Raw genomic sequence first — 15,644 nt, 5'->3', positions numbered from 1 at the left:
AGTATCCTGCCATTTACTTTGTACTCTGCCTTGGTCCTTCCAAAGTGTACTACCTCACACTTCTCCAGGTTGAAATCCATCTGCCACTTCTCAGCCCACTTTGCATCCTATCAATGTCTCTCTGCAATGTTCGACAATCCTCTACACTATCTACAACACCACCAACCTTTGTGTTGTCTGCAAACTTGCCAACCCACCCTTCTACCCCCACATCCAGGTCGTTAATAAAAATCACGAAAAGTAGAGGTCCCAGAACAGATCCTTGTGGGACACCACTAGTCACAATCCTCCAATCTGAATGTACTCCCTCCATCACCACCCCCTGCCTTCTGCAGGCAAGCCAATTCTGAATCCACCTGGCCAAACTTCCTTGGATCCCATGCCTTCTAACTTTCTGAATAAGCCTGCCATTTGGAACCTTGTCAAATGTCTCACTAAAATCCATATAGATCACATCCACTGCACTACCCTCATCTATATGCCTGGTCCCCTCCTCAAAGAACACTATCAGGCTTGTTAGACACAATCTGTCCTTTACAAAGCCATGCTGACTGTCCCTGATCAGACCATGACTCTCTAAATGCCCATAGATTCTATCTCTAAGAATCTTTTCCACCAGCTTTCGCACCACAGACGTAAGGCTCACTGGTCTATAATTACCCGGACTATCCCTACTACCTTTTTTATACAAGGGGACAACTTTCGCCTCCCTCCAATCCTCTGGTACCATTCCCGTGGACAATGAGGACATAAAGATCCTAGCCAGAGACTCAGCAATCTCTTCCCTCGCCTCGTGGAGCAGACTGGGGAATATTCCATCAGGCCCCGGGGACTTATCCGTCCTAATGTATTTTAACAACTCCAAAACCTCCTCTCCCTTAATATCAACATGCTCCAGAACATCAACCTCACTCATATTGTCCTCACCATCATCAAGTTCCCTCTCATTGGTGAATACCGAAGAGAAGTATTCATTGAGGACCTTGCTCACTTCCACGGCCTCCAGGCACATCTTCCCACCTTTATCTCTAATCGGTCCTGCCTTCACTCCTGTCATCCTTTTTTTTTTCACATAATTGAAGAATGCCTTGGGGTTTTCCTTTACCCTACTCGCCAAGGCCTTCTCATGCCCCCTTCTTGCTCTTCTCAGCCCCTTCTTAAGCTCCTTTCTTGCTTCCCTATATTCCATAATAGGCCCATCTGATCCTTGCTTCCTAAACCTCATGTATGCTGCCTTCTTCCACCTGACTAGATTTTCCACCTCACTTGTCACCCATGGTTCCTTCAGCCTACCATTCTTTATCTTCCTCACCGGGACAAATTTATCCCTATCATTCTGCAAGAGATCTCTAAGCATCGACCACATGTCCATAGTACATTTCCCTGCAAAAACATCATCCCAATTCACACCCGCAAGTTCTAGCCTTATAGCCTCATAATTTGCCCTTCCCCAATTAAAAATTTTCCTGTCCTCTCTATCCTTTTCCATGATAATGCTAAAGGCCAGGGAGCGGTGGTCACTGTCCCCCAGATGCTCACCCACTGAGAGATCTGTGACCTGACCTGGTTCATTACCTAGTACTAGATCTAGTATGGCATTCCCCCTAGTCGGCCTGTCAACATACTGTGACAGGAATCTGTCCTGGACACACTTAACAAACTCTGCCCCATCTAAATCCTTGGAACTAATCAGGAGCCAATCAATAGTAGGGAAGTTAAAGTTACCCATGATAACAACCCTGTTATTTTTGCACCTTTCCAAAATCTGCCTCCCAATCTGCTCCTCTGTATCTCTGCTGCTACTAGGGGGCCTATAGAATACCCCCAATAGAGTAACTGCTCCCTTCCAGTTCCTGACTTCCACCCATACTGACTCAAAAGAGGATCCTGCTACATTACCCACCATTTCTGTAGCTGTAATAGTATCCCTGACCAGTAATGCCACCCCTCCTCCCCTTTTTCCACCCTCCCTAGCCCTTTTAAAGCACTGAAATCCAGGAATATTAAGAATCCATTCCTGCCCTGGTGCCAGCCAAGTCTCTGTAATGGCCACTACATCATAATTCCATGTATGTGTCAAAGCTCTCAGTTCATCACCTTTGTTCCTGATGCTTCCTGCATTGAAGTACACGCACTTTAGCCCTTCAACCTTACTACCTTTACACCCGTTATTCTGTTTCTCTTTCCTCAAAGCCTCTCTATATGTTAGATCTGGCTTTACTCCATGCATTCCTTTCACTGCTCTATTGATCCGGGTCCCATCCCCCTTGCAAATTAGTTTAAACCCTCCCGAACCATGCTAGCAAACCTACCTGCAAGGATATTGCTCCCCATCGAGTTCAGGTGCAACCCATCCAATCTGTATGGGTCCCACCTTCCCAGAAGCTGGGTTTCAGCTTTGTCAGCTGGTTCACAGGCTGGCTTGGTCAGTTCAGCCATGGTCGCGTTCTGCTGTTCCAGGGCTACCACTTTCTCAGTTAGGGTGGCCACTTGTTCTGCTGTCCAACAGGTCATATGTCTTTTTCCATAGCATGGCCTTTAAGGTCACACCCTTACTCTTCCCCGGACTGGGAAGCTCTAAGTTATTTAACAGAGAGGCTCCATAGCCTGGACGTAACTACTCCTGCTCTCCACCTCGATTCTCTGGCACGTGGAGGACAACGTTGCCACTGCTCAAAACCATGGGTGTTGTCCATATACCCAGTACCCCAGACCGCACCCCACCTGTGGTACATCCTGTGGATTTTGAAATATAGCTCTCATTATGCTGAGTCCTGCTGATGATGTCAACTGTGAAATGAAAATACTTGTTTGTTGCTCTTTTCTGATTTAGCAATGAGAGGTATCCGCAAACAGAGGAGGTACTGTACACATGTTAAAAGTGAGAGAAAATTACTTTATTTGAGTTATATAAATAATAAAATACAGAAAAAAAGAAAAAAAGATGGTTCAAGCAGTACAAGGGACAAAGTAATACTCAACAACCAATCACTAAACCGTGCTACACAACACACTGTCAGAGGGAACCAAAGATGCTCGACAGCTTTCCCTCAGTCTCCGCCTCTCTTTCTTTCGCTCTATCTCTGTCCTTGTCTCTATTCCCAAGTCTCAGCAATGGTCATGGCCCAGCCTGAGAGAAAATTCCCTCGTGCCCCTTTTTATATCCTTTCAGATCCCTTCAAAAATCTATCACAATATTTTCCCTCATACTTTCCCAGACAAATGGGTTTTCCATCATTTTCTGCTCTCCAGGCAATGCACTGGTGCTCACACAAAGTTCGTGGAACATGGCTTTGAACTGGTTCCTTTGTACTTTCCCAACACATTCTCAAATCCCAGGCTAACACCATTTTGTCTTATTTGTGATACACATATTAACATATACTCAAAGAAGAATCACATTTAAATCTTTCATTACATATGTATAGGTGATAAATAGGTGAATCTGAATCCGATTCTTCCTGACTGATTTTGCACAGTGGTTGAGCAATCTGCATTTATATGGCCTTAACAACACGTACACTGGACTTTGCAGTCAGAGAACAACTTAGTCAAGGCCCAGGGCTGTGTTCTCACTGCTGCGGGGTTGGTGCTGCTAAACTTGTGCCAAATACATTGTGAGTTGTGTGACCTATTACAAGTAATCATGATATTTCCTGACCCCAATGAATGCTCTATTTTATTTCAGTGCAGGCGGGGTTCCAGAAACAAATGCAATTGGGTATCCGACACCTGTGTGTAACACAGTATATGTTAGACAAGCAAATCTCGGGCATTTCTCTGAATTGAGGTATTCCAGTCACCTGTAAAAGTTAGTGCTTTTGTGCAATGCAGGAGACCAATTCTATCTGGCCTCTGGTCATTTTGACCCCTGAAATGGTTGCATGAAGGTTGACATCTAATAATTCAACAAACTCTAGACTGACCTGAGTTCGGCTGCATCAGCTGAAGGTGGTACTTTGATATTTGCATCGACTTTGCTCTGAGGCCTTGAACTCGAGCATCAGTTTGACAGGCCATGTAATGCTTAATATTTGTGGAAATTGGCATTTTGCATGCTGACACTGATTCCATTAAGATTACTGTCTGACCATCACTACTCCTGGTAGCTCCATACTGAAACCAGGATTTCACAAATGAAGCAAAGAACATAATCAGCTGATCCAAAATCTCATCTGCGGTACAGTGCATAAACTCTGGTGCTGGTTCACCTCCACAAAAGCTTTCTGTGTGTTAATTGTAAGACATGTCAGTCACTGGATTCAGGCCCACCTGCTACTTAGTCAGGATAAATTAATCTTTCTAAATTCAATTGCCTGTCAAGATTGCAAAAAAATTGAGTATGTGCTTTGGAATGACTGGAACTGGGAGCGGCCGAATCACAGCTCAAATGGGACAGAATACCATGTCTCTTCAGACAGCCCAGTTCATGCACAACTGCTTCTTTTGAGATCTGGAGAACAGTTTGGAAAGTGTGGAAGGTGTGAGTGGCTTGTACTTCTACATGGATCTTCATGTGAAAACCTTTCAATTCCCATAGACCTGCTTGTCAGAAGCTTATCAAGCCAGTGATCTCTGGTGTTTGTGTGTGTATACACGTGTACGCGTGCGCGTGCACGTGCGTACGCACATGCGCTTGTGGTGAAACACCTTCCTTCCTTTCTGAGTTTAATTTGAACTTTTGAAGCCAGTTTTGCCCTGTGATACAATTCTGCTCCTTAACTCCCACCAGGTGCAGCATCCATTCCAGTAAATGGACTTTATTTCACTGGAAATGAAACTCCTCCACAACAGGAAATCTGTGTCCATAAGTGACAAGTAGTGAATGTATGTTGGTTGCAAGAGACAAGAGGTCAGCCTCTCCTTGTATATGTGCTCTGGCCCGAGTGACACAGATGGCCAGGATTTCAGCATCATTCTAACTTTCATGCTAGCTTAATGTAGAAGAAGGTTCTGTCACCGTTGTGTAGACAGTTAATTGTTAACAATCCATTGTTGGGTTTGATGTCAATTACATAGTTTGCATAAACACAGCCTTGTGCACTTTTACACACTTTGTGTGGACATTTGTCCACAACCCCATTGCCTTTACTGATGAAGCCTACAGAACGTTTGCTGGTGGTTTTCAGCACAGCATGAATATGCTTGGGTCACATGGCCTTCATATGCTTTGCATGTTTCCAAAACCTCCATGGTTTAGAGTGGCAGACTAGCTCATGGTACCCTTTCAGGCAAGTTTCAAAGCTGACTTAAAAGTCAAATCCTCTTGTGACAATCTTCAGCTATTTGTGCTAAGCTTTGGCCACCAGAGGACACATGTATTGTGTTCAGTGCTTACAGTGTGGGGCTGTCTTCGCTGGAAAAAACAAAATCTGTTGCATCCTCTGCAGATTGCAATAGGATCAGAAGATGTTGAATCCTTGTGGGTTGTGTTAAGAAACTGCAAGGGTAAAAGGACCCTGATGGCAGTTATATACAGGCCTCCAACTGTGGCTGGGAGGTGGTCCACAGATTAAAACAGGAAATAGAAAAGTCGTGTCAAAAGGGAAATGTTATGATAGTCATGGGAGATTTTAACATGCAGGTCGATTGGGAAAATAAGGTTGGTAATGGATCGCAGGAGTGACTTTCTTGGTTGCCTAAGAGATGGCTTTTTAGAGCAGTTTGTTGTTGAGTGTGCTCGGGGATCAGCTGTACTGGATTGGGTCTAATGTAATAAACCGGAGGCGATCAGGGACCTGAAGGTAAAAGAACCCTTAGGAATCAGTGATCACAATATGTTTGAGTTCAAATTGAAATTTGATAGGGAGAAAGTAAAGTCTGACGTAACAGTATTTCAGTGGAGTAAGGGAAATTTCAGTGGTCTGAGAGAGCCGTTGGGCCAAAGTAAATTGGAAGGAACTGCTGGCAGGGATATCAGCAGAGCATAATGGTGTGAGTTTCTGGGAAAAAGGAGGGAGGTGCAGGACATATATATTCCAAAAATGAAGAAATAGTCAAATACAAAATAGTACAACCGTGGTTGACAAGGGAAGTCAAAGCTAATGTAAAAACAAAAGAGAAGGCATACAACAAAGCAAAAATTAGTGGGAAGGTAAAGGATTGGGAAGTTTTTAAAAATCTACAGAGAGCAACTAAAAAATCATTAGAACGGAAAAGATGAAATGTGTAAGCAAGCTACCAAATAATATCAAAGTGGATAGTAAAAGCTTTTTCAAGTATGTCAAAAATAAAAGAGAGATGAGAGTGGATGTAGGACCAGTAGAAAATGAGACAGGAGAAATAATAACAGGGGAAAAGGAGATGGCTGATGAACTAAATGAGCATTTTGTATCAGTCTTCACTGTGGAAAAAAACTAGCAGTGTGCCAGATGTTGTAGTGTTTGAAGGAAGAGGAGTGGGTGCGGTTACTATTACAAAGGAGAAGCTGAATGACCTAAAAGTACATAAATCACCTGGACCAGATGAACTGAACAATGGGGTTCTGAAAGAGGTATCATTAAAGATTGTGGTGGCACTAACAATGATCTTTCAAAAATCATTGAACTCTGGCATGGTGCCAGAGGACTGAAAAATTGCAAATGTCATTCCACTCTTTAAGAAAGGAGGAAGGCAGCAGGAAGGAAATTATAGACCAGTTAGCCTGACCTCAGTGGTTGGGAAGATGTTAGAGTCAATTGTTAAGGACGTGGTGATGGAGTAATTGCTAACACAGGACAAGATAGTACAAAGTCAGCATAGTTTCCTTCAGGGAAAATCCAGTCTGATGAACCTGTAGGAATTCATTGAGGAGATTACAGGTAGGATAGTTAAAGGGGATGCAGTGGATGTTGTATATTTGGACTTTCAGAAGGCCTTTGACAAGGTGCCACGTGAGTCTGCTTATCAAGTTAAGAGCCCATGGTATTACAGGAAAGTTGCTAACATGGTTAGACCATTGTGTGATTGGAAGAAGGCAGCAAGTGGGAATAAAAGGGTCCTTGTCTGGTTGGCTGCCAGTGACTGGTGATGTTCTGCAGGGGTCAGTGTTGGGACCACTTCTCTTTATGCTGTATATAAATGATTTAGATGATGAAATAGATGGTTTTGTTGCCAAGTTTGCAGATGGTATAAAGACGGGTGGAGAGGCAGGTAGTGCTGAGGAAACAGGTAGGATGCAGAAGGACTTAGACAGATTAGAAGAAGGTGACAAATGAAATATAATGTTGGAAAATGCATGGTTATGAACTTCGGTAGTAGAAATAAATGTGCGGACTATTTTCTAAAAGGGGAGAAAGTCGAAAAATCTGAGATGAAATGGGACTTGGGAGTCCTTGTATATTGTATAGAATACCCTAAAGGTTAACTTGCAGGTTGAGGAAGGCAAATGCAATATTATCATTCATTTAAAGACGTCGAGAATACAAGAGCAGGAATGTGATGCGGAGGCTTTATAAGGCATTGGCGATGCCTCACCTTGAGTATTGTGAACAATTTTGCGTTCCTCATCTTAGATTAGATGTACTGGCATTGGAGAAGATCCAGAGGATGATCACAAGGGTAATTCCAGGAATGAAAGGGGTTATCATATGAGACACTTTTGATGACTCTATGTCTGTACTCACTGGATTTCAGAAGGATGGGGCAGTGGTGGGGGGGGGGGGGGAATCTCACTGAAACCTTTCAATTGTGGAAAGGCCTAGATAAAGTAGATCTGGACAGGATGTTTCCCATGGTGGGAGAGTCTTGGACAAGAGGGTACAGCCTCAAGATTGAGGGGTGTCCATTAAAAACAGAGATGTGGAGAAATTTCTTTAGCCAAAGGGTGGTGAATTTGTGGAATTTTCTGCCATGTGCAGCTGTGGAGGCCAGGTCACTGGGTGTATTTAAGGAAGAGATTGATAGGTTCTTGATTGGACATGGCATTTAATGTTACAGGGAGAAGGCCAGGAAATGGGGTCAAGGAGGAGGATAAAGAGGATCAGCCATGATTGAATGGCGGAGCAGACTCGATGGGCCAAATGGCCTAATTCTGCTCCTATGTCTTCCGGTCTTATTGTTCCTTTTACCAAAATGCATTATTGTACATTTCCTAACATCTGCTATTTTTTGCCCATTCTTGCAATTTGTCTAAGTCCTGCTGCAACCTCTTTGCTTCCTCAACACTACCAACCCCTCAACCCATCTTCATATCAACCACAAACTTTGCCACAGAGCCCTCAATTCCATTCTAAATCATTGACGAACAACATGAAAGGCAGCAGTCCCAATACTGACTCCTGAGGAACACCACCAGACACCGGCAGTAAACCAGAAAAGGCCCCTTTTATTCCCACTCACTGCCTCCTGCCTGTCAGCCATTCCTCTGTCCATGCCAGTATCTCTCCTGTAACACCAGACCATTTTAATCCTGTTATGCAGCCTCATGTGTGGCACCTTATCAAATGCCTTCTGAAAATCCAAATAAATGACATCCCCTTCCTCTACTTTGTCCACCCTGCTCGTTACTTCCTCAAAAAACTCTTAATGGATTTGTCAGTCAAGATTTCCCTTCACAGAAACCATGCTGACTTTAACTTATTTTATCATTAGATTCCAACACGTTCCTTACCACTGACATTAAGCTTTCTGGGCTATAATTTCCTTTCATTTGTCTTCCTCCATTCTAAATGAGGATGGAGGAGCGGGTAGTGTTGAGGAAACAGAGAGCCTGCGGAGAGTCTTGGATAGTTTAGGGGAATGTGCAAGGAAGTGGTAAATGAAATACAATGTTGGAAAGTGTATGGTTACACACTTTGGTGGAAGAAATAAACGAACAGACTATTATTTAGATGGGGGGAGAATTCAAAAATGCAGAGGTGCAAAGGGACTTGGGAGTCCTTGTGGAGGATACCCTAAAGGTTAACCTTTAGGTTGAGTCGGAGGTGAAGAAGGAGAATGCAATGTTGCCATTCATTTCTAGAGGTATAGAATGTAAGAGCAGGAATGTGATGTTGAGGCTCTATAAGGCACTCGTGAGACCACACTTGGAGTTATTTTAGAAAGGATATATTGACATTGGAGAGGGTTCAGAGAAGATTCACAAGAATGATTCCAGGAATGAAAGGGTTAATGTATGAGGACCGACTGGCAGCCCTTGGGCTGTATTCCCTGGAGTTCAGGAGAATGAAGGGGGGGATCTCAAGGAAGCATTCCGAATGCTAAAAGGCCTGAACAGATTAGATATGGCAAAGTTATTTCCCATGGTAAGGTAGTCTAGGAGAAGAGGACACAAATTCAGGATTGAAGGACGTCCATTTAGAACAGATATGCGAAGAAATTACTTTAGTCAGGGGGTGGTAAATCTGTGAAATTTCTTGCCACCAGTGGCTGTGGAGTCCAAGTCATTGGGTGTATTTAAGGCAGAGATAGATAGGTTCCTGATTAGCCCGGGCATCAAAGGGTCTGGGGAGACGGCAGGGGAGTGGGGATGACCGGAGGAATTGGATCAGTCCATGATTGAATGGCAGAGCAGACTCGATGGGCCAAATAGCCTACTGCTACTCCTATATCTTATGGTTTTAGGGTCTCATAGTTCTAAAGAGTGGAGTGACAGTTCCAATCTTCCAGTCCTCCAGGACCATGCAAGAATCCAGTGAGTGCTGAAGGTTCATGACCAATGCATCCAGTTTCTCTTCTGCACCCTCTCTCAGGACTCCAGGATGTGCTCCATCTGGCCCAGGTGACTTATCCACCTTAAGACCTTTCAGCTTGCCTGGCACTTTTTCCTTTGTAATAGTAATGGCACTCCCTCTTGCCTCTGTCACTCATGGATCTCTGACACACTGCTTGTGTCTTCCACATTATGTTCATCTACCGTTTCCTTGTCACCATTACTACCCCACCAGCATCATTTTCCAGTGGGTGAATGTCAACTCTCACCTCTGATTTACTCTTTATATAGCTGAAAAATACTTCTAGTACCCTTCTTTATATTATTGGCTAGTTTACCCTCATATTTCATCTTTTCCTTCATATAGCTTTTTTCGGCTTCCCAATTATCCAACTTCCCACAAACTTTTGTTACCTTATATGCCCTTTCCTTGGCTTTTATGCAGTCCTTAACTTCCTTTGTCAGCCACAGTTGCCTGCCTCTGCCACTTGAGAACTTCTTCCTCTGTGGGACATAACTATCCTGTGCCTTGTGAACTATTCCCAGAAACCTCAGCCATCTCTGCTCTGCTGTCATCCCTGCCAGTATCCTCCTCCAATCCACCTGGGCAAGCTCCTCTCTCGTACCTCTGTAATTCCCTTTATTCCATTGTGATACTGATAGATGTGAGTTATGCTTCTCCCCCTCAAGCTGCTCTATTTGCTGTTTTTTCAGTAATAGCTCTAATATCAACTTTGGCCTGCACCCTATCACGGTCATTATACCATCTCTCCGCTGTACAGGACTCGACAACTTGAAACTTCTTATTTTTCCAATTGTGATTAAAGGTCCTTGGTCCAAAATATTGACTCTTTTACTTTGCAAATGTTGCCTGACCTGCTGAATGCTTCAGAAATTTGGTATACACCGCAATGCATTTTACTAAAATATAATTTTCCATTTCTGAACAAAAGTGGTGTTGCATTGGATAATTTTCTTTTGTTTCCACAATTTTATCCTTTATTCTTTGCCATGTATTAAAAGCCCAGACTGCACTTAACTCTCCTTAAGTTAGTCTATACTTAGTCATTTGTTTAAACTTTGGGAGAATTTCTCCTTGTGTATATCTTATAGAAAAAAAAGAAATAACACGAAAAAATACATGAAGTATAATTTTCTGACAGTTAAAATCTCAATTGTACTCTGCCTCCATTTGCAGCCCCGGCTGGGTCACCTGGAGGAGGTTGTATGATGTTGAAAGACCTGAAACACCCGATGATTCCAGGAACATCACTGAAGATGTGTCCAGAAGCATCAGTAGATGTATGTACACAGCTAACACACTGAGTTCATCAGTGACAACCAGGAAAGACTGGGTGACAACCACGAAAAGAGTGGTGATGACTGGAGAGTCAGTGTCAGCCCGGAGAGACGGCAACCAGGGCAGAGCAGGCTGGCAACCCAATCTGCGTCCTCTGAGAGGAGGACCCCCACAAAAGCTACAAAGAATCTCAGGAAAAGATACCCCCAGGGGTGCCCGAGAGGGGGGGAGGATGAGCACCCCAGTCGGATGGACACAACGAAATCAGACCCAGGCAATGAAAAAACGACGATGAGGAAGCAGTGTGGCAAAATCTGCAAGAACGATCACCGCTTGAAGATACACCAAGCGAGGATGAAGTGTCTGGCAGGAGCAGGAGCAGCACAACGCGCAGGTGTCCAAGCTGGTGAGACGAAGGAGGGGCCAGGCCCGGAGTCACCCCATAGTGCCCAGAACCTCCAAGTGTTGCAACCTAATCCCTCAAACATGAAGTCTAACAGGAGGCGGATCAAATGGCCTGCAGCTAACATGACTTCACTGTGGAAGCAGTTTGATGAAGATGTTAACCAAATTCTGGAGGCAACGGCAAAGGGAGGGGTTGATAGGAAGCTGCAAGCCATGTTGAGTGGGCGAAGTGGTCCCGACCCTCCAAGCAGACCATTGCCTTTGTCAGAGCTGGGGAGCAGACAATACCTGCCAAAAGAACATCTGCAGGCATTCTGACCTCTGCAAGGGACTGGCAGCTGTTGGTGGACCTTGAAGGGCAGCTGAAGTTCCCCAAACATATCGCAGCCACCACCCTGCGACCAGACATTGTCCTAGTGTCTGAGTCTACTAAGCAAGTGGTGCTGCTGGAGCTGACAGTCCCATGGGAAGATAGCTTGGAGGAGGCTTTTGAAAGGAAGCTCTCCAAGTACGCAGGACTGGTCAGCAACTGTCAGCAGGCTGGATGGAGAGCGAGGTGTCTCCCAGTGGAGGTTGGTTGTAGGGGATTCGTAGCCCGTTCCTTAGTTAGAGCCTTCAGCATTTTGGGCATCGAGGGAGAGAGGAAGAGGAGAGCCATTCGCAGTACCACCGATGCGGCAGAGAGGGCCTCAAGATGGCTGTGGCTCAAAAGAGGGGAGCCATGCAGTCATAAGAAGCTAGCCATCTGGACACAAGCTGGGGTCTGATCAGCCCCGGCTGGGTCACCTGGAGGAGGTTGTATGATGTTGAAAGACCCGAAACACCCGATGATTCCAGGAACATCACTGAAGATGTGTCCAGAAGCATCAATAGATGTATGTACACAGCTCAGTGCCTGAAATTGCTCGATCACTTGCTGGAGCTTTGTGAGAAATCTTGCTGCATATGTTGTTCATGACAAACTTTGTGTCGCAGGAGGTACAGAGTTAACATTAGAAGGATTGTGCAGGAAGCCGTGGTCTGATGAAGAAACACAGATGCTAACAGCAGAGATGCTTTCATAGGACATTGTCAGTTGATCAAAGGAAATCCAGGAGTTTAATTAGTTACAACTGGAGAAATTACTCATGTACCTCCAACCAAAAGCAACACAGTGGCTCATATAGTATTATTGGTTCACAGCTTAAATGACCACGTTGTAATCCTGACCTCAGGTCTTGTTTGTGGAATTTACACATTTTCTGTGACTGCGCAGGATTGCCCTGCATGCTTAGTTTCCTCATGCATCCCATAAACTCTCAGATTGGTACATTGCTGTAAATACTGTAATGACCAGAGGAACATTTGGGGAGTTGATGTGAATGTGAGGAGAATAAAATGAACTAGGGCAGGATTAATGTCAGTGGGTATTTGATGTTAACACAAATTTTGTGGACCAACTGGCATGTTTCCATACTGTTTTATTTTTGTAAATCGATCAAAGTAAATAAAATATGCTAGTTATAAAAGGATCTATTGCTTTCCCAGCATATATGATGAATATACTCTTCTCGGACTTCCAGCCGTGTACAGGTATCAATTTTAACCACAGTTTCGATGATAAACTCTGCCATACCACCGACTAGACATTCCCAGGCATCATCCCTGATGAAGATGGCAGAGTTTGTCATTGAAAAGTTGGTTAAAATCGACACCTGTACTCAGATGGAAGAGTTTATTCATTATGCTAGTTATGTTTTTATTCTATCTTTTGACTTTTAGACTTCACTCCATATCTGCATTTAAATTCCAGAACTGAGTAAATAACACTGCAATCATTCCCAACCTGTTTTCCAAAATACCAATTTCTGTTCTTTACTAATTATTTATTTTCGAAATGTGGGAATCTCATATCTGGCATCTGTAAGCACAGCATGACTTGTAACATTAATTGGAATTACATGTGGCTATTATGGAATTGTGCTTTTATTTCATTGAGTGTATGACCAGATCAATACCTTTTGATGAATAAATCAAGGCATGAGAGAATCAAAGATATAGATAGAGAGGGAGAGAGAAGGAAGATATGTTTCTAAACAAACCTGTTAAATCACATTGCAGTTTTACTCTTTCTTTGGGCACCTTTTTTATTCACGGAGTGAAAACCTAAAGTCTGGGAAAAAGTGAATTCCTCGTTACTAAAAGTTTCAATTTCCCATACAGTATCTTAACACAGTTTAATAGCAAAAGAGTATCTGGGGCAAGAGCAGGTCCCCGTTACGATCAATATGGTGTCTGTTTGGAGCAATGGTAAATGGGCAAAGACTCGAGTAAGGACAAGGACATGAAAGCTGGTGAAGTCGGGGAAGAAAATAATGAAATCCAGGAACACATCAACATTATGAAGTTTTGGAGTTCCTGAAATACATAAGGGTGAGTACACGTTAACACGCAAAGCAAAGTTTACCCCGAGTAAGAGCTACCAGAAGGGTAGCCGAGAGGACGGAGAAAGTCCACCGGAAAAGCCAGAAAGCCGGGGACTAGTGAGAAGGATAAGGAAGACAGGAAGCAGTTTGGTAGGAAGTCTCCTGGGGTCGTATGCTATAATGGTGGGAAAGCCGGTCACTTTGCATCCAGGTGTTTTGCCCTAAAGAAGGAGACAGGGAAAGGAAAAACGACGACTCCGACTAGCTGTATTGAGCTGGCAAACAAACGGCCAGGGGAGAAGAGGTCTGATAGAGTTCAGGAAGGGCGTGAGAAGTTTATTTCGGCCAGATTGGTGTCGGTGAAGGAGGGGTAAACCCCAGTTCCAGTACGGATCTGGAGAGACACTGGGGCTTGTCAGTCGTTGATCTTAAGGAGGGTGTTAGACGTTAGTGCAGAGACCAAGACTGGGAGGTCAGGGTGATAAAAGGCATTGGGAAAGGGACTGAAGCAGTACCTTTGCACCAGATACACCTAAAAAGTGACTTGGTCTCTGGACCGGTCATGATAGGGGTGAGGCCCGAACTACCGATGGAAGACGTGGAGGTCCTACTCCGTAACAACCTTGCAGGTGGAGATGTGTACCCAGCAGTAAAGCTGACGAGCAAGCCTGCCAGGACTGAGGACCCGCCCATGGACTCACAGGTTTATCCCCTTTGCTCAGTGACTCGGCGCATGTCCAGAAAGGCTGCCGAAGCGAATGTAGATTTAGCTGAGACATTTTTACCAGCCTTGTACCAGGAGGGGTTAGAAAGTGAGAAGAAGGAGCATAGTGGAGCAGAAGGAAGTGAGGGAGTTGAGGTGGATTTATCATTAGCAAGGAAGGAATTTATACGGGCACAGGAACGAGATGAGGAGCTGATGGTTTTGACGGAGACAGCTCTCTCCAAAGCAGAAATAAAAAGGGAACCAGTGTGCTATTATGTAAAGGAGGGAGTACTGATGAGGAAGTGGAGACCAAGTACCATGCCCGCAGGTGAGGAGTGGGGAGTGGTACACCAGGTGGTAGTGTCGAAAATTTATAGGGCCAAGATTTTTAACCTGGCCCACGAGATACCCCTCGGTGAACATTTTGGGGTGAGGAAAACATTGGATAGAATTATGAAAGAGTTTTACTGGCCGAACATGAGGAAGGATATTATTGAGTATTGTAGACGTAGGCCGACACAGTTAATGCATATTAATATGTTAAAAGCTTACCACGATAAGAAAGCATATCTAGTCAGTGTTATCACAAAAATAAATGAGGCTAGGGTACCAAATGATAAGGGGAAAACCCATCCTGAAAAGATAAATATGGTGCCGACCAGATTGGAGAACTCTATTGTCTTGGCCAACTTTGCTGATAAGGTCTCTCACTTAACCCCTGAACAGAGCGAGCCGCTGATAAAGCTAATTAACTGGCATAATTAACCGTGTCATCCACAAACTTGGAGATGCTGCATTTAGTTCCCTCATCTAATCATTAATATATATTGTAAAAAACTGGGGTCCCAGCACTGAGCCTTGCGGTACCCCACTAGTCACTGCCTGCCATTCTATAAAGGTCCCATTTATTCCCACTGTTTGCTTCCAAACCAATTCTCTATCCACATCAATACCTTACCCCCAATACCATGTGCTTTAAGTTTGCACACTAATCTCCTGCGTGGGACCTTGTCAAAAGCCTTTGGAAAATCCAAATATACCACATTCACTGGTTCTCCCCTGTCAGCTCTACTAGTTACATTCTCAAAAAATTCTATCAGGTTCGTCCGACATGATTTTCCTTTCACAAATCCATGCTGACTTTGGCCGATGATTTCACCGCTTTCCAAATGTGCCGTTATCACACCTTTGATAACT

Source organism: Mobula birostris, chromosome 5, assembly GCF_030028105.1.
Source record: "Mobula birostris isolate sMobBir1 chromosome 5, sMobBir1.hap1, whole genome shotgun sequence".
Lineage (NCBI taxonomy): Eukaryota > Metazoa > Chordata > Chondrichthyes > Myliobatiformes > Myliobatidae > Mobula > Mobula birostris.
The sequence above is the reverse complement of the archived record's forward strand: the minus strand, read 5'-3'. Positions refer to the sequence as shown.